The sequence below is a fragment of the Microtus oregoni genome, unplaced genomic scaffold (assembly GCF_018167655.1).
Source record: "Microtus oregoni isolate MIOR12 unplaced genomic scaffold, Mior012 000151F_ref0000176, whole genome shotgun sequence".
In the NCBI taxonomy this organism is placed as follows: Eukaryota; Metazoa; Chordata; class Mammalia; order Rodentia; family Cricetidae; genus Microtus; species Microtus oregoni.
The window spans coordinates 34,334-61,135 of NW_024544801.1; the positions used below are offsets into that span (position 1 = coordinate 34,334).

General features: G+C 43.2%; 1 non-coding gene across 1 annotated transcript; it reads right to left on the minus strand.

Annotated features, from left to right (window-relative positions):
- Positions 1-18,577: 18,577 nt before the first annotated feature.
- LOC121444982 lies at positions 18,578-18,716 on the minus strand. The gene has a single exon (XR_005973848.1). It is a non-coding gene; the product is annotated as a small nucleolar RNA SNORA16B/SNORA16A family (small nucleolar RNA).
- Between the last annotated feature and the right edge of the window lie 8,086 nt (positions 18,717-26,802).

A 26,802-nucleotide genomic window follows, 5' to 3' on the forward strand; every position in this document is an offset into this window, starting at 1 on the left:
CACACAAACTGTATTCATTTAAACACTGCCTGGCCCATTTCTATCAATGTGTGTAGCACTGAGGTGCACTTACCAGGAAGATTCTAGCCTACGTCCATCCTGGGATGGAGCTTCATCGCATCTTCCCCAGAGAGGAGAGCTATCGAGTCTGAGCTCACTTCCTCTTCCTCCCAGCATTCTGTTCTGTTTACTCCACCCACCTAAAGGCTGGCCTATAAAATGGGCCAAGACAGTTTATTAGATAATGACCTTTCTCCATCACCCTCCTCCTAGCTTGGTGTCCTTTTCTTCTTTTCTTTTGTTACCTATTGAGCCCCCCAAACAGTACCCAAATGCACATGTATGTGAAGCCATCCACTGGCACATATTCAACTTCCCAGGGCCCATACCCCTGAAGAAAACTTAATCCCCTCCACTGGCAGCCATCCACTGCCAACAGCTCCTCACCTTGGAATGGACCTTGCAGATCCCTCCCCCAACCATGCAAGAACGCTGATTGGCTAGATCATGTGCAAGTCTTGTCCAGGTCAACAGCCCTCTTGTGTTCAGAAGACACTGTTTTGAGTAGGCATCGCTGAACTCTGGTTCTTTTTTTTTCTCCTATAGCGTAAATCTTTTTTTTGTTTTATTTATTTATTTATATTAATTTAAAAATTTATTTTACATACCAATCACAGTTTCCCCTCCCTCTTCTCTTCCTATTCCCTCCCCAACCTCCCATCTATCTCCCTCCCCACAACATCCACTCCTTCCACATTCAGAAAGGGCAAGGCCTCCCATGGGAGTCAACAAAACATATCATATCACGTTGAAGAGAACCAAGCTCCTGCTCCCTGCATCAAGGCTGAACAAGGCATCCCACCATTGGGAGTAGGTTCCAGAAAGCCAGTCCATGTGCCAGGGACAGGTCCTGATCCCACTGCTAGGGACACCCCCCCCCCTCCAAACAGACCAAGATACACAACTGTCATCCACATGCAGAGGGCTTACGCTGGTCACATGCAGGCTCCCTAGCTGTTGGCCCAGAGTCTGTGAGCTCCCACTGTTAGGTTGGTTGTCTCTGTGGGCTCCTCCCTTATAACCTTGACCCCCTAGCTCATATAATCCTTCCTCTCTCTCCTCATCAGGACTTCTGGAGCTCCGCCTGGTGCTTAGCTGTGGATCTCTGCATCTGCTTTTATCAGTTACTGGATGAAGGTTCTATGATAACAGTTAGGGTAGTCAGCAATCTCATTACAGGAGAAGGCCAGTTCAGGCACCCTCTTCACCTTCCTAGGAGTCTTAGCTGGAGTCATCCTTATGGATTCCTGGGAGTTTCCCTAGCACCAGGTTTCTTCCTAACCCCCAAATGGCCTCCTCTATCATTATATCTGTTTCATTACTCTCCCCGTCTGTTCTGTCTGTCCCCCAATCCACCCAACCCGATCACCCATGTTCCCAACCCCCATCAACTCTTCCCCCAGATTACCCAGGAAGATATCATCTATTTCCCCTTCTCAGGGAAATTCATGCGTCCCTCTTAGGGTCCTCTTTGTTACCTAGCTTCTCTGGGGTTGTGGATTGTAGCCTGGTTATCCTTTTCTTTACATCTAATATCCACTTATGAGTGAGTACATATCATATTTTTTTTTCTGGGTCTGGGTTGCCTCACTCAGGATGATTTTTTTTCTTACACCTGAGTAGTACTCCATTGTGTAAATGTACCACATCTTTTTTTTTAAAATCCATTCATCAGTTGAGGGGCATCTAGGTTGTTTCTAGGTTCTGGTTATTATCAATAATGCTGCTATGAACATAGTTGAGCAAATGTCCTTGTGGTATGATTGAACATCCTTTGGGTACATGCCCAAGACTGGTATTACTGGGTCTTGAGGTAGACTGAGTCCCAGTTTTCTGAAAAACTGCCATACTGATTTCAAAAAAGTTTGCAATCCCACCAGCAGTGGAGGAGTGTTCCCCTTACTCCACATCCTCTCCCACATAGGCTGTCAATAGTGTTTTTGATCTTAGCCATTCTGACAGGTGTAAAATGGTATCTCGGAGTCATTTGATTTGCATTTCTCTGATAGCTAATATCTCGGAGTCATTTGATTTGCATTTCTCTGATAGCTAAGTGTGTTGAACATATCTTTAAGTGTTTCTTGGCCATTTGAGATTCTTCTGTTGAGAATTCTCTGTTTATATCTGTACCCAAATTTTAAATGGGATTATTTGGTATTGTGATGTCTAGTTTCTTGAGTTCTTTATATAATTTGGATATCAGTCCTCTGTCAGATGGGCAGTTGGTGAAGATGTTTTCTCAATCTGTAGGCTGCCATTTTGTCCTATTGACAGTGTCCTCTGCCTTACCAAAGCCTTTCAGTTTTAGGAGGTCCCATTTACTGTTAATCTCAGTGCCTGTGCTACTGCTGTTATATTCAGGAAGTTGTCTCCTTTGGCAAGGTGTACAAGGCTATTTCCCATTTTCTCTTCTATCAGGTTCAGTGTAACTGGATTTATGTTGAGGTCTTTGATCCACTTAGACTTGAGTTTTGTACATATCTATATATGGATCTATTTGCATTCTTCTACATGTGAACATCTACTATAACACAATTCTTTATTGATTCTTTGGAAACCCCACATCATGCACCCCAATCCTGCTCATCTAAATCCCTCCATGTCCTCCGACAGCATCCCCATAGAAAGATCCCATTTAAAACCAATTAAAAACAAAGCAAAACAAACAATCAAAAAACCCCACATCGATCCTCCATCTTTCCAACACCTCTTCATTCATCCTAGTGGCATTGGGTGCTGTGGTGTGTCACACAGTATAACCTTTTGTCTGACCCCTGGTTTGTTGAAGGAGCTGTGGGCTACTTTCCTGCCACCTGGCTCCCGGCCTCCTGGCTAGCTTATGCCCCAAAATAACAACACACAAACTGTATTCATATAAACACTGCTTGGCCCATTTCTATTAATGTAGCACCACGAGGTGGTGACTTATTTTGCCTAACCCATATTTAGTAATCTGTGTAGCACCAGTCTTACCGGGAAAGATTCAGCATGTCTGACCTGGCAGCTTGCTTCATTGCGTCTGCTCTGGAGACGTCTAACCTCACTTCCTCTTCCTCCCAGCATTCTGTTCTGTTTACTCCACCCACCTATGTTCTAACCTATGAGGCCAAGCAGTTTCTTTATTAAATAACCAATGACCTTCCTCCATCACTGGTTCTTACAATCTTTCTGACCCCTCTTCCATGTTGTTTCCTGCGGCTTGGGGGCAGCAAGTGTGATATAGATATCCCATATAGAGTTAAGCTCTTTGCAGACACTTATTCTCTGAACTTTGAGAAGATGCGAGTGTCTGTGTAAGTATCCTTTCACTGTACAAACAGTTGCTCTGATGAAGACTGAGAGCAGGCTCAATATGGCCCTGGGCAGTGTGAGCCAACTGTGGCTTGATGGGTAATCCTGACAGTCAAGTTGAGTTAATCTGGAATTAGACAAGAGACATGGCTCTGGGTACGTCTGGGAGAGCATTTCAGAAGGGGTTAACTGAGGGGGAAGCATCTTCTACTAGCGTTGGCAGCACTTTCTGTTAGGCATCCCAGATAGAAAGAGGTCCAAGGACAAGAAGCAGTTTGCTTGCCTTCTTCCCTTTGCTTCATTCTGGTGAATGCATCTATCCCTGCGGTTGCTCCTGTTGCTGTTGGCTATTCTCATTCTCACTACCATAGAACATAAAACTAGATCAGGTTGAACTTATTGATATGGATCTACTGAATAGAGAATCTGGATTTAATGTTTCAGTTCACAAAGTTACAAAAGTGATAATAGTTTATTTGATTGGTAAGCTGAAGAATGGGTCAAAAGATGGCTTGCTAGCTGTATTAGTCAGGGTTCTTTAGAGTAACAGAAATTAGAATAAATATTTCTATATAGAAAGGGAACTTATTAGAATGACTTACAGGCTATGGTCTGATTAATCCAACAATGGCTGGCTGTGAAGGGAAAGTCCAAAAAAACCCAGCAGTTGCTTAGTCTACATGACTGCATGTCTCAACTGCTCTTCAGGATATCTGGGATCCTCAAGAAGTAGACTCTAATGCCGGTGAAGAAATGGATGCATTAGCAAAGTGAGGGCAAGGAGGCAAAGAACAAAAGCTCCTATCTTTCACGTCCTTACATAGGCTTCCAGAATAAGGTATGGCCTAGATTAAAGTGTCTTCCTACTTCAAAGATCCAGCTTAGAAGTGGATCCACCTACTTCAAATTAAGCAAATATGCCTTGTAGGTGTGCCCTTCAGTTTTGGATTTTAGTTATTTCCAAATGTAGGCAAGTTGACAACCAAGAAGAGCTACCACACTGGCTTCGTGTCAGTGCTCACACTGTTCTTGCAGAGAACTGGAGTTTTGTTCCAGCAACTAAATCAGGTTGCTCATAACTGCCTGTAACTCCAGCTCCAGGATATCTGATACCTTCCTCGGGCCTCCTTAGATACCTGTGTTCTCTGCACATACATACATAATTTTCAAAGCCTTAAAAGTATGAAAAATAAAGTCTTATTCTTGGGCTGGCAAGATGGCTCAGTGGGTAAATGTGCTTGCTACCAAGACTGATGACCCGAGTTAGGTTCCCAAGATCCACAGGGTAGAAGGAGAGAAGTGATTACCAAAAGTCGTCTTCTGACCTCCATATGAGCACCAAGGCACCCCTGACACAACCCTACCCACAAATCAATCCATGCAATAGAACATTAAACCTCATCCTCCACTATAAGGACCTAGAAGACATGACCTTCACGAATACTCTAAGAAAGATTGGTGATGGTCTTGAAGAGCTCTGCCATTTCAGAGCCTGTATGTCAGACTTAACAGTGAGAGACATGGCTGCCCAACTGAATAACTGAAATGCAAAGGGTCTAATTGGAAAATTGGTGAGAAAAACATTTAGGGGTTGGGGGTGTGGACTGTCTGTTATTCAAGTGGGCAAAGGCACAGATACTCGTGTCCTGTGTGAATGCGCACTGAAAGGTAAAGTCAGTAGAGGAGGACTTCACTAAGAAAATAGATGAGTGACCTGTTCTGTGGATAGTAGTCAACCTCTTTTCCTGACCATCCCTGGCGCTGCCCACAGACATCAGTGGCCGTACTGACAGGGATAGGATGAATGCATATACACATGGGCTCGACAACATGGATTTTTGCTCACCAAGGCTGACCTCACTCCCTCTACTGAGTGTCAAATCTGCCAGCAGCAGAGACCAATATTGAGTCCCCAGTGTGGCACCATTTTCTGAGGTGATCAACCAGCAACCTAGCAAAAGCTTGACCATATTGGAGCACTTCCATTGTGGGACATTGTCCTTAGGAATAGATTCTTGTGTGGGTATGGGATTGCCTTTCCTTCACATAACATGTCTGTCCAAGCTAGTATTCACAGAAGGCCTTCCTCACCATCATGGTATACCACACGACACTGCTTCCGACCAAGGAATGGTCTTCATAGCCAGGGAAGTGCAGCAATGTGATCATACTCATAGACCGAATGGTCACAGGGACTCAGTGTCTTCAGAATGCAGACAGCCATTATTGGTACTATTACTCAGTATCTCTCTTGTAAACTGTCCAGTTCTGGTCCTCTAGAGAACCCTGCCTAACACAGGAAGTATTAACCTGGTCAATTTGGGTGTTGTGGGCAAGTGTTAGGTAGAGAGAGGAGTTTGTCTAGGGTTTTTCAGCAGGAAAGATTGCTGTGTGGTCACAGAACTGAGAGAAGGCCAGTGAGACTACAGAGTTTGACAACACCCAGGGAAGACGGTGGGAGAATTTACCGAACCTGATTAAAGATACCAAATAACAAGAATCCGTTGAAGAACTGTCAGCCAAGCAAAGAATTAGGCGAAAATGTTCATGGGGCAGCAAAGACACTACTGCATAGTCTAGGATGAAAATGGTGCTTGCACGGCTGTCTTAGCTGGGGTTTCTGTTGCTGTGATGAAACACCATGCCTAAAAAGCAAGTGGGAGAGGAAGGGGTTTGTTCAGCTGACACTTCCACATTGTTGTTCATCACCAAAGGAAGTCAGGACAGGAACTCAAATAGGGAAGGAACCTGGAGGCAGGAAGTCATGGAGGAGTGCTGCTTACTGGCTTCTTCCCCATGGCTTTCCCAGCCTGCTTTCTTATAGAACCCAGGACCACCAGCCCAGGGATAGAATCACCTATATTGGGCTGGGCCCTTCCCCATTGATCACTAGTTTAAAAAATGTCTTACAGCTGGATCTTATGGTGGCATTTCCTCACTTAAGGCTCCTTCCTCCCTGATGACTCTAGCATGTGCCAAGTTGACATAAACCAACCAGTACAGCGGTCCACTGTAGGGAGATGAAGAAAACATTGAAAAGGTGCCGTGGAGGCCATCCAGCAGAGCTTGGTAGAGGCTGAAGCATAAGGAGGTATCCGATAATGATTTGCAACTGCCTAGCTTGGAATTGTTTTGTGTCCTGGATGGTGGAATTTGAGAGAAAGGACAGTTTTGGAGATACTGAATGAAGCACCTTTGGTTTTATGTGTCTATTGTGTGCACACAGACATGGGTGGGAGCAGAGGCCAAAAATGTGTGTTTGCATCCATTGCTCGTCACCTGATTTTACTGAGACAGTCTCTCACTGAACCTGGAGCTTGTTGTGTCAACTAGACTGGCTGGCCAGAGAGCTTTGGGGGTCTTTCTGTCTTTGCCTTCCCAGTTTCCCAGTGCTGGGATTAAGGCATGGGTGATTGCACTTGTTTTTTTCTGTGGGTGATAAAGATCTGAACTCGGGTCCTGATGTTTGTGCAGCCAGCAATTTACTGATTAAATCTTTTTCTTAGCCTTCTACTCCCCTTTGGTGTGTATGTTTGTGTGTGTGTGTGTGTGTGTGTGTGTGTGTGTGTGTGAGAGAGAGAGAGAGAGAGAGAGAGAGAGAGAGAGAGAGAGAGACAGAGACAGAGACAGAGAGAAGGAGGGAGGGAGTTTTGAGACAGAGTCTCACTATGTAGTCCAAGCTTTCCTAGAACTTGCTGTGTAGATGTATTAGCTATTTCTCTACTGCTGTGATAAGACACCATGACGAAAGCAACTTATGAAAGAGCTTACTTGGGGCCTATAGCTTTAGAGGGTTAGAATTAGTGATGGCAGAATGGAGGTGGCAGGCAGCTGAGAGCTCACATCTTGCACCACAAGCAGGAGGCAGAGGACTGACTGAAGATGGCATGAGTCTTTTGAATCCTCAAAGCCCACCCCCAGCGACTCACTTCCTCCAATAACTCACCTCCTAATCCTTCCTAAACAGTTCTAGCAACTGAATCCTCAAAGCCCACCCCCAGCGACTCACCTCCTCCAATAACTCACCTCCTAATCCTTCCTGAACAGTTCTAGCAACTGGGGACTAAGTATCCAGACACATGAGCCTATTGGGATCATTTCATTCAAACCACCATAGTAGACCAGGCTGGCCTTAAACACACAGTACCTTTGCTTCTATCATCCGATTGGAGAAGTTCATTGGAAGCTGAATATCTAGCTCTCAGCCTTAGAAGACATTGCTGTCATTTTAATCTGGAACATTCCCCAAAGGGGGCATTTAAAAGCATAGCGCAATCAGAAAGCAATAGAAATCTTTAAGAGGTAGGGTCTGCTGGGAAGTTTTATGGAATTCTGTGTCCTCAAAGGGGATCATGAAATGCCAGTCTTCCCTTCTCCCCTTGCTACCTGCCAAAGTGAGCAGCTTTGTTCTACCACATCCTTCTGTAGCGATACACTGCCTCACCTCAGGCTGAAGAACAACGAGACCAGTAAAGTGCGAACTGAAGCTTAGAACCAAAGTAAGGCTGTCCTTACATCCTTACATGTGGTATATGGTATGGACCTAAGAGGACAAACAAACAGACATGCAGTGTAGGTTTCAAAAGACACAGGAGTGTTTGAAATGACATTTCAGAAGATGTCCAAATTTGAGGTACGAGGAGATCAAGGGAGGTTGGTTAACAGGAATCATCGGAGTTATATAGAAGGACTACATTCTGTATTCCCCAATATAGTGAGGCGACTATAGTTTATTATAGCCGAGTGTATATTCTGGAAAGATCTGGAGCAGAGGAACCTGAAGTTTCCAAACAAAGAAATGGCGAGTCAGACACCATGGCTATATTCTGCCTATGATCAAAGCACGCAGAGGCAGAGGCAGAGGCAGAGGCAGAGGCAGAGGCAGAGGCAGAGGCAGAGGCAGAGGCAGAGGCAGAGGCAGAGGGAGGGTCTTTAGTGAAAAGTCACCTCGGGCTATATAGTGAATCTGAGGTCTGTCTGGGCTACGTAGAAAGTTCCTGTCTCAAAGCAAACAAAGAAACAAACCGGTCTCAGTGACTCATGCTTATAATCTTAGCAACCAGGAGGGAAAGGCAGGAACATTTCTGTGAGTTCTGTGAGTTCAAGGCCAGCTTAGGCCACCATTGAGTTCCCAGACTGTCTCAGGTCATAGTCTGAAACCTTTCTTCAAAACCAAAGCAAAACAAAGCAGGGCTTGCGAGCAGACTCAACAGCTAAAGTGCTTCAGATCCCCAGAAATCCATGAAACGCCAGGTGGGCATGGCAGTGAATTTCAGAAAGTATCGACAAGCAAGACCTAGATAAATTGTCTATGAGTACTAGCCATATTGTCTAACTCCAGCCTCGGAAGGTGGAGACAAGGAGCACCTATAGAGCAAGTTGGCTAGGAAGACCGGCCATATTAATGAATTCTGGGTTTGATTGAGAGACGGTGCTTCAATTAATGCAGTAGAAGAGCCATTGAGGATGACTCCAGACTTCAGTCTGAGGTAGCCACATGCACCCACACATACCTATGAATATAACACACACACACACACACACACACACACACACACACACACACACACACAATGGAGAAAAGAAAAAAAAGGCCCCCAAATCAAAGAAATAAGTAAAATAAATGATAAGAAAAGTAAATAAGATAATTACCCTGAATTAATGAGTATACTCTGTGCACAGGTATTGAAATAGTACATTCTGCCCCACTAATATTCACAGTGATTACATGCTAATCAAAAAAGTAAACAAAAAATTTAAAAGTTAAAATTCCAAAGTAAACTAAATTTAAAAGAACAGAAAATGTCGAGTGGTTGTTGGTGGTGTCTGGAGCCACAAACCCCAAGTAAGAAATAGTTATAGGTTAAGTCTCCCTTATCCAAAATGCATAAGTATTTAAGATTTTTGTTTTTCAGATTTTGGAATATTTCCTTGTAAATAATGAAATGTTTAGGGGGATGAGGCAGAAGACTAGATATGAAGTTCATTTTTGCTTCCTATGTATCTGATATATATATATATATGCATGTATATGTATATATAAAGGTATTTTGCTTATGAGCAGTCATATATAGTCAGCTATAAAATTTTCCACTTCTTATGTTATCACATCAGTATTCAAAAAGTTTGGATTTGGGGACACTTTGGATTTTACATTGGGAGTGTTCGTACTGTGTGAGGAGTGTAGGCCAGAACCATACTTGAGGTCACTAGTTGGGACTGTCTACTCTAGCTGTGTATTAACCACATGAAAATTGGACTTAGAAGGCTGTCTGCGAATCTGGATTTTATTTTGAAATGTCCCGATGTTAAATGTTGACTCAGTTGTAGAAAGTGGCATTCCTATACATGAAAATAGTTGTATTCGAAGTAGGCTACCGGCTTTCACTTAGTAGTCTCTGCTGGAGGAGGGCAAGGGAAGGGTATATAGGACAAAGCTGTGAGGAGCCTGGTTGAAAGAGTCCATCCAAAGACCTGACCTGGGCATGGTAATTCATGCATGTGATCCTGGCTTTCAAGAGGCAGAGGCTAAGATGCTGGAGAAACAGCTTGTCTCAAAAGTAACAAATGGTTGATGGAGTAGAAAGAGTGGGGGCCAGGCAGGTAGACCAGAGAAGCATAGTGTCCTGAAAGCCAGGGCAACAGGCCATTCCATCATCATGCTCATGGTGGAAAATGCCTGACCTTTGACCCCTTTTTCTCTAATCTGGACGGCAGAGCTGCAAGATTTTAAAACCTCGTGGCATTTCTATGTACAGTCCTATAAACACTGTCGCAAGTTCCTGTCTTTCCATAACCCAAGCCTCATTGTTATTTGTATACTTATTTATTTGTTATTTTGTAACGAGAGAGGTATCTTTATTTTAGGAAACAGTGTCTGCTTTCCTACTTTTTAAATTTTGTTTTATTCATTTTACTTCCAACTGCAGTTCCCCCTCCCTCCCCCCACTCCCCAGTCCACTCCCCTCCACTCCTCAGAAAGGGTAAGGCCTCCTGTGGCGAGTCAACAAAGCCTGGCACATTCAGTTGAGGCAGGTACAAAGCCCACCCCTCCCCCACCTGCTTCAAGGCCTAGCAAGGCATCCTACCCTAGGGGATGGGCTTCAAAAGGGCAGCTCATGCACTAAGGACAGATCCTGGTCCCACTGCCAGGGGCCCACAAACAGACCAGGCTATAAAACTGTTGCTGCATGCAGAGGGCCTGCTTCAGTGCCATACAGGCTCCCTAGCTGTCGGTCTAGAGTCTGTGAGCTCCCACAAGTTACAGTCAACTGTCTCTGTGGGTTTTCCCATCATGATCTTGACCCACTCTTGCTCATATAATCCCTCCTCTCTGTCTTTGACTGAACTCTCAGAGCTCCTGGAGGTATCATCATGTTGCCCAGGCTGGTCTTGAGCTTCTGGGCTCAATCAAATTTCTGTATAAGCCTCTGGAATAATTGGGGGTACTGTGTCTGGCAACCACGGACTATACTTTTGGAAAATCTTCTTTTACTCTGGGGTAATAATTTTGTTTACTTCAAAGAGAAGAAGTTCAACCCTTAGGAAAAGGTTATGACCATACCAAAAGCTATAGGCTGTGTTTCCAAGTCCCCGTGAGGGAAAGTGAATAGCTACTAAAGCGAACAATGAGCTAAGAGGGCTGGAAGATGGTCATGGTAGCACACACCTGTGAGCCCAGCACTTGGGAGGTGCAGGAAGGAGGGTCGGGAGCTCAAAGCCATTTTCAGCTACCTACTAAATTTGAGGCCAGCCGCACACTGAGTTTGAGCCAACCTGGGTTACATGAGGCCCTTTCTAATAAAAAATGAAAAAAAAATCTCAAATATATTCTATAGGCTTCTATTATGTTTTAATAGAAAAGGCATTTTTTACAGAAAGGAACAAAAAAGCCTTACCGTATGCTTTTAGCTGACTTAGCAATGAATAAGCGTTCTAATATCTCTACTCATACTGCAGGGGCTTGTATGCATAAGAAACGGGTAAGCACTCCAAAGTGAATTAAAAATGTTTCACTTCTTCAATTAGTATATGAAGCACTAGGCATCATTATAACATTTTGCTTCTTTTTTGAGATAAGCTTTTACTGTGTAGCCCCACATGGCCTTGAACTTATGGCTATTCTTCTGTCTCTGTCTCTGAGTGCTGGGCTGGTATGCATGCACCACCACTCCTGGCAAAAACAAGTTAAAATATCAGTTGGATGTGGTGGCATACGCTTACCTTCCTAGATACTCAGGAGGTGGAAAGAGGATCACTTGATACTGAGAGTTCAAGGCCGGCCTAGGCAATGCAGTTGAGACTTTCTCTCAAAGACAGCAAATCAATGGAAAACAAGAAAGGTGTAGTTCAGTGGTAGAGGGCTTACCTAGTGTAAGGTCAGTGGTGAGGAGAGAGGGATAATTCAGTGACAGCACAGGCTTCCTTTGGAAAAAGACCCGTGGAGGGAGGATCTCTACTGTAAAGAGCCAGAGCCCATAGTCTGCTTGCAGGCTGGCCTAGGGTATTTGTAAGGCAGAACAGAGCAAGGGAGAAGGGAACTGCAAACTTTCCAATGTTTGACTCACGCATGGTTAGTTCTAAGAGGCGAGCTAGGGAAATAAGGCCAGTGGTGGGTAAGGCACTACTGGGGGTCGGGTAAGATAAGGAGGGCAAGAATCTAGAAAAATAAGATACTTGAGTTTAGAGAATTATCATGGTTTAACCAAAATGGAAGCACTTTGCCACATGACATGACCATACATGAGGCTCTGGGTTCCATGCCCTGTACTGCAAAAGAAAAAGTAAAAAAAAATCAATATGAAATATTAGCATACAGTATCAATATGAAAAGTTGATATGAGCATCAATATCGTATAGCAATAAGAAATGTAACTTCTAGAACTTGAGAACTCTTAATGCGGACATCCACAAGTTATATATATGACCGAATACTTACTTATGTGCTAGTAATCTGTATCATTTATTGTCCAAACCAGAACATTTTGGAGTATGAAAACAGGTGCTTTTAATAGTCATTTCAGGACAACAGGCAAAACACGAGGCCATCTGGGTAATATGGGGGACACACGATCACCCCAAGGAAGAATAGCACATCCCTGGATACATAATTAAATTATCAGATTAGTATAATGACACAAGATATGTGCATGCAAAATGACTTTTCCCACATACTCTCAAGCAGTTGGTTACACCATAATCACGGCTCAGTTTTACATCCTGGGCTAAGCAAGGGAAGAGAAAATAGTAAGAATAAAACTTGCCAACTCCAGCTCATTTCCTTGCTTTCAATGCACATTTAGACATTCAACAGGATTTGCTTTTGTTCTAGCCTTCTGAACCTTGATCAGGTAATTTCAGTTATAATTCTTAGAGAAGAAGGGTCTGATGGGTAAAAAGAAGACTGGACCGGTCTTTGCTGAAAGCCAGTGAAAATAGTAGGGGAATCAGTACGCAAAAGATGGTAGGTTCAGTAGCATCATATCTCAAGCAAACTAATGTACAGTGCATTTATATTCTCATGCAAGCGGATGAGATTCAATGGTATGCATAGAATTTGAATGTCTCCTATGACTCATTTGGAGCCTGGCTGCGAGCTCTAGCTAGCCCCTTTAGGCTGGAATGATTTGGGGAATATGGTGGGTGAGATTAGCAGGACAATCATTTACATATGTTTTAATTTTTCGTTTTTTTTTTATCTTTGTAAGTTTGAGGTGGGTTTCATACCTTTTTGAGAAGTCTTGCTGGAATGTGATTGAGTCACGGTGGCAGCTGATGTACTCTTAGAAGACACTGCTACAGATGGGCATTTCTCAGTAATCAGGTAAGTAGGCAAGCTGGCCTTTGTTCTCTGCATAATCTCCAGCGCTCTCTGATCCGCAGCACGGCACATGAAAAGCAGCACATCTGAATTGACAAAGAGATCTTTATTTCTCTCCCACAATGAGCTGAGAAAAGGGAGAAAGAGAATTGGGAGTGTGAATTTGTTTCTTTGGGAGTGTGCACTATCAGTCTGAGCAAAAAAAATGCTAATGGAACTTATGTTCCTGCCTAGAGACTGCATTTCCTGCCCGACTGTTGTATTATGTTTTGTGCTCCATCCAGAAGCCCAGCCTCCCACTCAGTGGGCCTGGATGGGAAAGCAAAAAGAACAGCTGCTTGGGAGAGAGGGATCCATCGTCCCTCTAGTTCTACTCCTGGCTAAAAGGAATATTGCTCCTAGCTGGGTAGGAGCAGAGAGTGCCTGTTTGGAAAATCTACACATATAGACAGTTGAGGTTAAAATAAAATTAGTAGCATGCCAAACTTTTGAGTTTTTTGAAAGTAGGCTGCTGTCTGAACATTGCTTTTGGATAAATCACATTAGGGTAGTTTTTAGTTATTTAGTTTCTGGACCCCAATCCTGTGTTCTTCGTACAGATGATTCTGCTGAAGTCAATGTCTCTGTCTTGGATACACTCCCATGCTGACCCTAGGCTGAGTAACCGTCACTGTTTCATGCTGCTTTGACAACAGAACAGTCAAAACAATTCTTGCTTCACTGGTTGTTTTTATTACTTTTTAAAGACAGGGTCTCATTATGTTGCCCAGACTGATTGTCTTCAGATCCCGGGCTCAAGTGATCCTCCTGCCTCAGCTTCCAGAGTATTAGGACTACAGGTCTACATTACCATGCCTGTCTTCTTGTAATAGTTTGAAGTTTATTACTAATGGCTCTCTTCCAACATTAGTGCTTTATTATTTTATGGATCCTTTGCAGTGATTTTTATGCTGCGTGCTAGAGGCCTATTTACTACTACTTGTCTGTCCAGTTTGAAATTCATTTTTTAGAGGAAATAAGCACATAAAGTTATGACACGCCCATACACAAACTCTTTGAGTAGGGGCTGGTGTTGCTCAGTATGGCTTCAAGTTCTGGGTTCAAATGATCCTATCTTAGTCTCCCAAGTGCTGTCACCATTGGTGTGCACCACTGGACTAGGGGAGCAGGAGTTTTCCTTAGCTTTCCATTCTTTAAAAAAAAATGATTTATGTGCGTGCCCAGACGCCCAATACACTTGCGTGCAAAACTTGCACACAGCATACACTCATGTTTGATGTGGATATGTGGGTGCATATGGCATGGCCTGCATGTGGAGGTCATAGGGTTACTTTGTAGAGCTGGTTCTCCCCATTCACCTTTACATGGTTTCTAGGGATCTAACCCAGGTTGCCATGCTTCTGTATTGAGTGCCTTGATCTGCTGAACTGGCTCTGTAGCCTTCGTTCTTACACTGGCTGGATGATGGTTTACATCAAATGTCTCCTAGACTCTAGTACCTAGAGTACTTGATTCCGACCAGTTGAGAAACTTAGAGGGGAGGGAAGGCACAAACTGTGAGAGTGGTCATCTCTGACCTAGTATTTCTTGTTCAAGTATTTGATAAGTGAACATTGAATGCTTTACATGAATCATGTGCGTTCTACGCTCTGGGGATGGCATAGGAATTTCAGGGCATCCTGTTCCATAGGGGCTTGTCAGTTAAGTATGTTCTTCATTCAACTCTGGTAGGATTTTGAAACTTTGAACAGGGGGTAACAACGGTTCATGAGGAGCATAGGAAGGTTTAAAGCCCTTTGTCCTTCAGCAATGTGCGCTCTCTGTCTCTGTCTCTCTCTCATGTGTGTGTGATGTGCCATGTTACAGCACACATGCGAAGGTTAAAGAAAACCTTTGTGGAGTGACTTCTGTCCTTCTACCGTGGTTTCTGGGGATCAAACTCGGGTTGTGAGACTTGCAGCAAGTGCTTCCCTGCTGAGCTGCCTTCCCTCGCCAGCCCTCTCTCTTACTTAGCACAACGCTAGTAAAAATGTCACTGGATATTCAGACAGGCACATTCCTAGCAGATGGCTCTTAACTTGGACCCTATGTGTGAGGGGTCAGAGTTAAACACCCGTGGAGTCAAGTTCAGTTCCCCAGGGCTTCCATTTCCCTCCGTGTTCTTTGGAAATCACTTCCTGGTGTTCTAATTCTCTCTATCTTGCCAAGCAGCAAAAACACTAAGAAAATCCCCGGAAGTAGCTTGTGGTTAAGTTTCAAGTTTTTTGGCTCTTATCCAAACACTCATGAGTTTCATTTGTGTGCACATATAAGAAAAGCCAACCCAGATCTCCTAATAATGCTGTATTTAGTGCTTAAACTTTAATTGCAGGGTATAAATGATACCATTAGGAACCGATATCAATACTAATGCCACCTATATTATTATTTACTCGGCTGAAAACTAAGCTTGTTGAAATATATTTATTAACGCTGCACCCTAGAACCACATTTAAAGCTTAATTCTGTGGCTGCTCATGAATTCTCAGCATACTGTGGTGTCGAGGAGCCTTCTTAGCTTGAGATAAGTTCATTATTAAATTCGAGTGATGTGTTAGGGCATTTTTTTTCAGGTCACAAAAAAACAAGCTGTTTTATTCAAAGGGTGAAAAGCTCTGTGAAATCCAGGCCCTTTTAAGCAACAAACAGTTAAATTTGGCATCTATGATGTATAAAGTTTTCTCCTTAGCATTAAAATGTACTTTCTTCCTTCTGTAGATTTCTTTTTCAACCATGGCTATTGTTTGTCACTAACAGCTAGCTTTTGTGAAGTTAATAAATGTGCATAATAAGGACATAAAGGTATGGAGAAGTAATACTGTAATCCTTTTGTTTGGATAATCAGTCTAATGTATGCAAATTAAACCTTATTAGTACTAGGGTTTTGTGTCTGCTTATCAAAATGTGCCATTTTCATGAAAATTGGAAGTCCATTATATAAAGTTATTATTAACAATCATTTAGGAATTATATACCGTATGCAAATTAAAGTTGATTACAACTAATTAAGGGCTTTCTTTGTTATTTGACCTTGTCTGCTTTTTATGTAAATATGTTTCTTTTGGTCTGGCATATTTTTAGACTCAGAAAAGTATATTAAGACAAGTTACATTATGTATTTTTTAATATATCTTTGTGTTGCCATTGTTTATGCCCTCATTTCCAGAGGCACATATGATATGCCAGAGCCATGCAGCTCGCTGTTCGGTGATCGTTGTCTAGCTGAGGACAATTTCAGAAACAGAAAACAATCAAGTCTCCAGGTCCCTTCAGGAAGATTAGTGGAAAACAAGCCCAACCCCAGTGTAGCATGTAAACCGGTCTTCATGCCACAATGCCCCCTTTTTCCACCGTTTATTGACTTCAGTCAGCCTTGAGTTATGGAGTTCTAAACAGAGCTCAGTAATACGTGATCATTACTCACTCCCAAGATGTCTTTTGAGCACAGTTGTTTGTTATCTGTGAAGGCATTCGACTCAAGATTAGTGACTTCATCACAGAAAGCACAAGTCAGTACCAATGGCTTTACAAAGTATATGGTCCCTAGAATGTGAGATGTTTCTCAGTAGGTGAAGAGTTTTTTCCTTTATATTTAGTGTGTGTGTTTGTGAGTGTGTGTGTTTGTGAGTGTGTGTGTGTGTGTGTGTGTGTGTGTGTGTGTGTGTGTGTGCATGTGAATAGCACGGCTTGTGTGTAGAGATCAGAGGACAACTCTTGGCAGCTCTCTCCTTCCACCATGTGGGTTTCAGAGATTGAACTGAGGCAGTCAAGCTTGGTGGTTAGTGCTTTTACCTGATGAGCCATCTTGCTGGCTTCTAGATTGAGAAATGTTTTTAAAGACTTATTTATTTTATTTTATGTGTATGAATGTTTGGCCTGTTTGCATGTATGTGCACCATGTGCGTGCCTGGTGTGTGTGGCAGTCAGAAGAGGGCATCAGATCCACTGGAGCTGGGGCTAAAGATGCCTGTGAACCGCTATGTGTGTTCTGGGAAATGAACCCCAGTCCCTTGCAACAAGTGCTCTTACCCCCTGAACCATCTCTCTCGACCCAGGAGTGAGACTTCTAAATACTTCTTCTATCTTTTATTCAGTACCATTGTTCTAGTTGTTTTTGGTGAACAATGAGGCTCAATACTATGGTTTAAGCAAAGGGTCCTGCTGTACTTGCTTTAATTCTGGAACAGAAAAGACCCACTAACCAATAATTTTCAAGTACCTTAAAGTGTGTGGGCAGGAAAAATAGGGGAAAATAAAGGAACTGAGAAAAGATGTCAAATGGGCTTAGGAATGTTGCTCAGTGGTAGAATGCTTGCCTAGCATGCATGAGGCCCCGGATCAGATCCTCCACACCGTAGAAATTGGGCGTGGCAGCATGAGACAATATTTAGCAGGCAAAGACAGGAGGATCACTAGTTTAAGGTTGTCATTAACTACATAGTGAATTCAAGGCCAGCTGTGGCTACCTGAGATTCTGTCTCACAATACAAAATAAAACAAAATGTCAGCATTTTTTCAAGAGTAGAGGGGAAATAGGTAGTACCTACATGTTTCAGAAAGGCAGTTGGCGCTGAGAAAATGGTTCAGCAGGTAAAGGTGTTGCTACCAAAGCTGACAACCTGAGTTCAACTCCCGTGACGGGCATAGAGGAAGAAGAGAATCAGCTTCTTCAAGTGGTCCTCTGCCTTCCATTTGTTCTCCACGGGGCATGCATGTCTGCCTACACACACACACACACACACACACACACACACACACACGAGAGATTTCAATATGAAAAAAAGGCAGATGAGAAACCAAGAAGTGTACAACCACTCATTTCTAAATTTTGAACATTATTTTATTTTTATTTATTTATTTTTTTTGAGACAGGGTTTCTCTGTGTATCTTTGGAGCCTGTCCTGACTGTGGACCAGGCTGGCCTCGAACTCACAGAGATCCACCTGCCTCTGCCTCCTGCATGCTGGGATTTAAGGTGTGTACCACCACCACTCAGTGAACATTTATTTATTTTTTATTTTTTTACTTTGAAAACGGATGATTTAGTCTTTAAAAATAACATTTGAATTCTTACTTCATTTTTTTAATGCTAACACAGTTATCCACAATGATCTTATAGCTCCCTGTACCTAGCACTAAGGAACGTAATGGCCTGACCAGCCTTAGCTTACAGGGCAGTGACCCAAAGCATTGCTATGTGCCACTAGATGTGAACATACTTGCAAGAGCCCCTTCATGTTGCTTATTGGGCTCAGCAAACTGCTTCCCAAAGCCCTATTCTGCTGACTCCATGTTCAAGATTCAATAGTTGTAGAGTAGCCGGTGGGAACAAAACTCTCTGGCTACTTCTCAGAAATGTCGAGATGGAGCTGCTTTTTTCCAAGATCTTACAGATGTGTTACAGCAAATGGAAACAGGTAATGACAGGTAAGGAAAACGGTTAGCTGGGGCTTCTTTTGACCACATCAGTTATGCAGAAGCAGCTGCAGCTTTGACAAGGGCCGCCATTTGAATTCTTTTAAAGTGATTGAAAACTACATTTAAGAAGCTTTTCTTATCTCCTTATGTGTGCACTGTGTGTGTGTGTGTGTGTGTGTGTGTGTGTGTGTGTGTGGGTGTGTGTGTGCAAGTTCGTGTGGAGTTAAAAGGACAACTCTGTCCTTCTGCCACTTAGGTCTCCAGACTTGGTGGCAAGTGCTCCTACTCACTTAGCCATCTCATCAGCCTCCAAAGCAGCCTTTGAATTTACACTTGTGGACAGAGAGAGGGCTCCGTGATTAAGAGCATTTACTGATGTTGTAGAGGACCTGGGTTCAATTCCCAGCACCCACATGGCAGCTCAAAACTGTACCTGCTGTTCCATGGAATCTGACATCTCATGTGACCTCTGAGGGCACCAAGCACACATATTGTGCACATACCACAAATAGGAAAACTAGTAATATATGCAAAATAAAATAAATAAACCTAAAAATGAAAAGTGCTACATAAAGGCAGAAAAGTACACATATGTAAGCGGACAGCTCAACACTCTGATGTAGCGAGGATCCAGATCAAGAGGCAGCACATTGAGTCAGATGTGGTGGCACATGTCTTTAATCTCCTCGCTGAAGGCAGAGGCAGGCAGATCTCTGTGAGTTCGAGGCCAGCCTGATCTACCGGGCGAGTGCCAGGACAGCCATGACTATGTAGAGAGTCCCTGCTTCAAAAACAAAAAGAAAGAAAAAAGATAAGAAAAGAAAGTGTACATTGATTATACTACAGTAGTTCTTCGCTTTTTCATAAACTGGGTGACAGGATAATCTACAGGTCTCTTTCTGGTGTCTCTTGGAGAGAATTGTCATCTGCACAACACTGAGAAGCCCAATCTACCTACATGGTACCTCTCTTATAAAGGGAGCCTTTATGCTTTCTGGAAAGTGCAGAAAAGAAGAGGCTAAGTTCATACCTTTCTCTGAGGCTATAGGAAGCCGCTCCCGGAATGGATGTTGCAGGTCACTCTAGCCTCCAGAAAAGCTGTGCCCCTGGGTGTCACAGCATGGTTAAAGCTTTCATATGGAGTCTCCCATGTTCTAGGTGTCCCACTACTTCCTCATCCTCCCTAGCAGGCTTCCGCCATCTTCCCTCCACAGGACAGCCGTCGTCAGCCCTTGCTTTTGCTTTACTTCCCTTGTTCAGTATAAGAGGACTCAGCCCTTTTGCCAGACTTCACTGGAGGAGGTGCAGTGTTTTTTTAATGAACATTTCCTGTCCCTCCAATAAGCAAAGCTTGTCCTTCTCAGGGTCAAAACATGTCCAGTCAAAGTCCACAAACCATAATGGAGTTCTCATGTTTTCTCGAGAAAAACGTTTTCTAATAGTTGCAGACATTTCTTTCCCCTAAGCAACATGGGGTCAGAAACTGGAATTCCCAGCTCCAAAGATATTTTTTTTTTTAAAAGAAATCTCCGTTTGCGCCACAGCTCAGTGGATGGGAAAAGGATCTAATGATATTGGCCTCACAGCTAATGCCGGCAGTGTCTGTATTGTACCACAATAAAGGGGCGGCCGTGGGTGCAGCTCTCCGCCTTCTAAGAAGATCCTTTGCTCCGTAGGAGTTACTGGGTGTGCCTGGAGGAGCTCCAAGAAGGTTAATAAGTGCCTGTGAAAGCGAGAGGGGGAAGATTGAAAGAGAACCCAGGAAATTCTCACAATGATACACGGAAAAGGAGGCAAATGCCAAGTCCTTAGTCAGGCTTCAGTACACTAAAGAGAAACATAAACGTAGAAGAGGGACGGGTGCCGCCCCTTCTGTCAGGTGACTGGATATATAATCAGCCTTGCCTCCCCCCCCCCCCCCCCCCCCCCGTGCTGACTGCTCCGAGCCTGGGAAGGGGAGACTGGGACACAAAATGCTGTCTCTGGGTCCTCGGGAAATGGTGGGGAACACGCTGGGATGAGCACAGTTGGTCTCTCCTTCCCCCCTAGGAAGGAAACACCATATTGCATTAGAAGGTTTTTATGACTTTATATTTCTCAAAATAACACAGTGGAATTATAGGCAACACAAGATTCAAGCTCTGTGAGTCTTTTAACTCAGACAGGGTCGAATGTGTAATTAAGATTAATTATAGCATAATGGAATTGGAGACATGCGATTATTGCATCGTGTTCCGTGCAGACAGACATGCATCTTGCATTCATATCACTTTGGGTTTGCAGGTTAAGAAGTATGCTGGGGGGGGGGAGAGGCAATGGAGCTGAGCTACATTTTGCTGCTAGGATGTTTTAGAAGTTAATTTTTGCCAATGGCTGTCTCAGGGGTGTTGAAATACGCCCAGATACGATGGGTTTTAGAATATGCTGCCTTTATTTCGTTTCCTTTGAGAAAAAGTCAACCTTAAAATATCTCCATCAGAAGATGAAAGCATCTATATTAACACGTTTAGGGAGTCACCTGACTGCATGGGTTGTATGTTAAGGTGAAGTGAATTAATTTTTCAGTCATAAAGCCAAAATAGGAGTGGGAGCCTGGAAATGTTTGAGAGTGGGTCTCTCTTGAATCAAAGAAGATAGGGAAGACCTTCATAGTTTTTGACTCTCCTATTAGAGAAAAATAAAACCAAAGAAGGAATTATATTTTAGATTATAGCATTTCTATGAGATTTTATTTATTTTATCATATGAGTGTTTGCCTGAATGTGTATCTATGTACCATATGTGTGCCTGGTTTCTGTGGAGGAGGCCAGAAAAGGGCATTGGATCCTCTGGGGCTGGAGTTAAAGATAGTTATGAGCTGCCATGTAAGTGTTAGGAATTGAACTGGGTTCTCAGGAAAACAGCCAGTGCTCTTAACTGCTGAGCCATCTCTCTAGTCCCTAGTATATTATTTAAATATTAAAATATATAGTGATGGGATCACTGTCTATGTATTAGATCTAAGAGAGCATTTTTAAATTATATTTTGACAAGTTCATAATATATACAATGTATTGTGATCATATTCACCCTCCATTATCCTTCCTCATTCTCTTTTTACTCCTGCTGGACCTTCTTCTTCCCATCTAGCCCCCCCACTTACATTTCTTTATTTTTGTGACTGAGTTGAATTAGGCTGAGCATGATGTGGGGTTATTTACTTGAGCACGGGTCACTTACCATTGGCTATAGCAGCGAAAATCTTTCCCCTAGCCATTCATTAACCCCCCCCCCCCCAAGGAAGGGCGAGTTTTCATGAGCTTCTCCCCCATCATGATGAAATGTTGAAAGGCCAGATCTTCTCCAGCTCTTGTACAGGCAGCCACAGCTATACTATGTGGACTCTATCTACCTGTCTGTCTGTCTATCTATCTATCTATCTATCCATCCATCTATCCATCCATCTATCTGTCATCTATTTATTGTCTCAGGGTCTCACTGTGTAGCTCCAGATGATCTGGAATTGGAACTCACAGAGATCCAGCTGCTGCTACCTCCCAACTGCTGGGATTAAAGGCTATACTGTGCTTTTTGCTTTTTATTTTTTAAGACAAGGTTTCTCTGTGTAACAGCCCTGGTTGTCCTAGAACTCACCCTGTAGACCAGACTGGCCTTGAGCTCACAGAGATCCACTGGCCTCTGCCTCCCAAGGGCAGGGACTAAAGACATGTGTTCCCATGCCCAGCAGAACTATACTGTTGCTTCATTTCAATTTTCTTAGGTATTATTGTAACACTAAACGGAATGTTCCACAAAATTGAGTAAATTACATATTTTAATTAATATACACTTTTATTATGAAGGTTTTTGGAATACACATTCAGCCTTAATGGGGTGGGGAGCTTGGTTCTGCCTCAATGTAATGTGCTGGGCTTTTTTGATTTCCTGTGGGAAGCCTTACCATTTGGAAGGAGTGGATAGGGTTGAACTGGGGGAAATCAAAGGGTGGGGGTTAGAGGAGGAGTAGGAGGGAGAACTGTGGTTGGAATGTAAAATGAAATAAAAAGAAAGAAACATACACTTAAACTCCTTTTTTTAAAAATTTATTTATTAAAGATTTCTGCCTCCTCCCCACCACCGCCTCCCATTTCCCTCCCCCTCCCCCGATCAAGTCCCCCTTCCTCATCTGCTCGAAGAGCAGTCAGGGTTCCCTGACCTGGGGGAAGTCCAAGGACCGCCCACCTCCATCCAGGTTTAGTAAGGTGAGCATCCAAACTGCCTAGGCTCCCCCAAAGCCAGTACGTGCAGTAGGATCAAAAACCCATTGCCATTGTTCTTGAGTTCTCAGTAGTCCTCATTGTCTGCTATGTTCAGCAAGTCCGGTTTTATCCCATGGTTTTTCAGACCCAGGCCAGCTGGCCTTAGTGGGTTCCCGATAGAACATCCCCATTGTCTCAGTGTGTGGGTGCACCCCTCGCAGTCCTGAGTTCCTTGCTCATGCTCTCTCTCCTTCTGCTCCTGATTTGGACCTTGAGATAGAGACAGAGACCCACATTGGAGCACCGGACTTAAACTCCTTTTTAAGAAAAAATATTTTATTTTGTTTTTAAAACAATCTTATTTTACATACCAATCCCAGTTCCCTCTCCCTCCTGTCCTCCCCATCTTCTCCCAACCCCACCCTCCATCCACTCCTCAGAGAGGGTGAGGCGTCCCATGTGGAGTCAACAAAGTCTGACCAAGGCCCTCCCCTCTGTATCTAGGCTGAACAAGGTATCCCTCCATAGGGAATGGGCTCCAAAGAGCCGGTTCATGCATTAGGGATAAATATTAGTTCCACTGCTAGTGGCCCCACAAACTGCCTAAGCCATGCAACTGTCACCTACAATCAGAGGTCCTAGTTTGGTCTTTGGCAAGTTCCCTAGATGTCAGTTCTACTAGCTAGGGTTAGTTTTTTTTTTCCTGTGGATTTTTCCATCATGATCTTGGACCCTTTGTTCGTAATATTGCTCTTCCCTCTCTATGGCTGGACTCCAGGAGTTCAGCCCAGTGCTTAGCTGTGGATCTCTGCATCTGCTTCCATCAGTTACTAGATGAAGGTTTTATGGTGACAATTAAGGTAGTCATCAATCTGAGCACAGGAGAAGGGCATTTTGGGTACCCTCTCCACTATTGCTTAGATTTTTAGCTGGGGTCATCCTTGTGAATTCCTGGGAATTTCCCTAGTGCCTGGTTTCTCACTAACCTGATAATGGCTCTCTCTTTCAAAGTATCTCTTTCTTTACTCTCCCTCTCTGTTCTTCACCCAACTCAATCTTCCTGATCTCTCATGTTCTCCTCCCTGCTCCCCTACTCCCCTCCCCACTCCCCTGTCTCCCTATGCTGCCACATTACCAAAGAGATCTTGACTACTTCCCTTCCCTTGGGGGATCCATGTATGTCTCTCTTAAGGTTCTCCTTGTTTCCTGTCTTTTCTGGGTTGTGGACTGTAGGCTGGTTATCCTTTGCTTTATGTCTAATATCCACTTATGAGTGATTACATATCATAATTGTCTTTCTGGGTCTGGGTTACCTCACTCAGGATGTTTTTTTCTAGTTCTACCCATTTGCCTGCAAATTTCAAGATGTCATTGATTTTTAACGTTGAGTAGTACTTCATTGTGTAAATACACATTTTCTTTATCTATTCTTTGCTTGAGAGGCATCTAGGCTTATTCCAGGTTCTATTACGAATAATGCTGCTATGAACAAATGTCCTTGTGGTATGGGTATGAATACCCAAAAGTGGTATTGCTGAGTCTTGCAATAGGTTGAGTTCCAATTTTCTGAGAAACCACCATACTGATTTCCAAAGTGGCTGTACAAGTTTTCACTCCCACCAGCAATGGAGGAGTGCTCCCCTTACTCCACATCCTCTCCAGCATAAGCTGTCATCAATGTTTTTGATCTTAGCCATTCTGATTGGTGTTAAGGTGGTATCTCAGAGTCGTTTTGATTTGCATTTCCCTGATGACTAAGGATGTTGAGTAGTTCCTTAAGTGCCTTTCAGATATTTGAGATTCTTCTCCTGAGAATTCTTTGTTTAGATCTGTACCCCAATTTTTAATTGGATTATTTGATATTTTGATATCTAGTTTCTTGAGTTCCTTGTATATTTTGGAGACAATCCCTCTGTCCAATGTGAGGATGGTGAAGATTTTTTCCCATTCTGAAGGTTGCCATTTTTTCTTGTTGACTATGTCCTTTGCCTTACAGAAGAAGCTTCTCAGTTTCAGGAGATCTCAATGCTCTCAGTGTCCGTGCTTCTGGTGTTATATTTAGGAAGTGGTCTCCTGTGCCCATGTGTTCAAGGCTACTTCTCACTTTCTCGTCTATGAGGTTCAGTGTAGCTGGATTTATGATCCATTGGACTTGAGTTTTGTGCATGGGGATAGATTTGGATCTATTTTCATTCTTCTACATCTAGTTATGCCAGCACCATTTGTTGAAAATGCTTTCTATTTCTACTGTATAATTTTAGCTTCTTTGTTCAAGATCAGATGTTCATAGATGTGTGAATTAATATACTTGCTGTATATTGCCTATACAATATACAAGAGATCCTTGTATCCCAGATCTCTCCAAGACCTTTATCATGAAGGGGTGTTAGATTTTGTCAAAGGCTTTTTCTGCATCTAATGAAATGATCATGTGGTCTTTTTTTTTCTTTCAGTTTGTTTATATGGTGGGTTACATTGACAAATTTTCTTATGTTAAACCATCCCTGCATCTCTGGGATGAAGCCTACATGATCATGGTAGATGATTTTTCTGATGTGTTCTTGGATTCAGTTTGCCATTATTTTATTGAATTTTTTTTGCATCAGTGTTCATGAGGGAGGTTGGTCTGTGATTCTCTTTCTTAGCTGCATCTTTGTGGTTGCTGATGCAGTGGGGGTGGTTGGGGTGTGGGGAGGCTGCTCCCAGGTCTCTGGGGCTCAGGTGGGTAGGAGTGGGGCATGGCATGTGCCTCCAGGACTGGCTTAGAGAGTAGGGCTCTCCAGATGAGGAGCTAGATACTCCTCTCTCGAGGTGGGAGCAGGACCAAGGCTCTGGTGGTGGCAGATGCAGTAGGGGAGGGGTTGGAGGTATGAGGAGGCTGCTTCCAGGTCTCTTTGGCTTCACTAGGTGGGGGTGGGGCACGGGATGTGCCTCCAGGGACTACGGCCTAGAGGGCAGGGCTCTCTGGCCTGGGAGCCAGATATTCACCTCTCCAGTTGAGGCTAGGGCCAAGGCTGCAGATGCCATAGAGGTGGTTGAGGGTGTGGGGAGGTTGCCCCAGGTCTCTGGGGCTTTACTGGGTGGGGCAGGGTATGGCATGTCCTTCAGTGACTTTGGCCTAGAGAGTAGGGCTCTACAGCTGGGGAGTCAGCTACTCACCTCTCCAGGTAGGGGTGGGACATAAAGAAAACCTTCTTGAACTCTAATATTGTCTTACATTATTCTATTTTTATTTTAAGTTAATACAGGATCAGTTTAGACCCCTACTTTAGCTCTTAATTAAGTTTAAAGCCTAATTAATGCATAGGAAACATAAGCAAATGTATAGACTTTAACATTTAAATTCAAATACTCCTTTAAGGTACACGAGGATGTGATTTTTCCATATATATAATATATAAAATATTCTTTATATAATATTATAATGTAATATATATATATAATACTCTTTAAGCATATTTATAATCTTTTTTGCCTTGAATTATTTACAAACCATTTTACTCTGGCTGAAATGATCATAATTCTATCTGAAAACCAGAGCACTGAAACGGATAATACCTTCCATCAAGGCGGGGCATCCGTTAAGATGAACATCTATATTAGCTACTTTTGAGGCAGCTGCTTCTTATATAGCTGCTGGTCAGAGAATATTCATGCCAGAAGTGGAGGTAGCTCAGAATGTGGGAGACTTAACCACCTCAGTGACCCACTTCCTTCAGCTAGGTCCCAACTCCCAAAGATTCCACAACTTTTGAAAGTAGTACCACCAACCAAAGACCAAGTGTTCATACCCATGAGCTTATGACACCACATCGTCTTCTAAATATTCACATCAGTGCCCATCCATCAATTCTGTTGTCAGCTTTATCCAGAGAGGCTTCCTTTTGTAGTGGACATCCGTTACTGAAGAGACTCACAACTCACCTAAATGCAGAG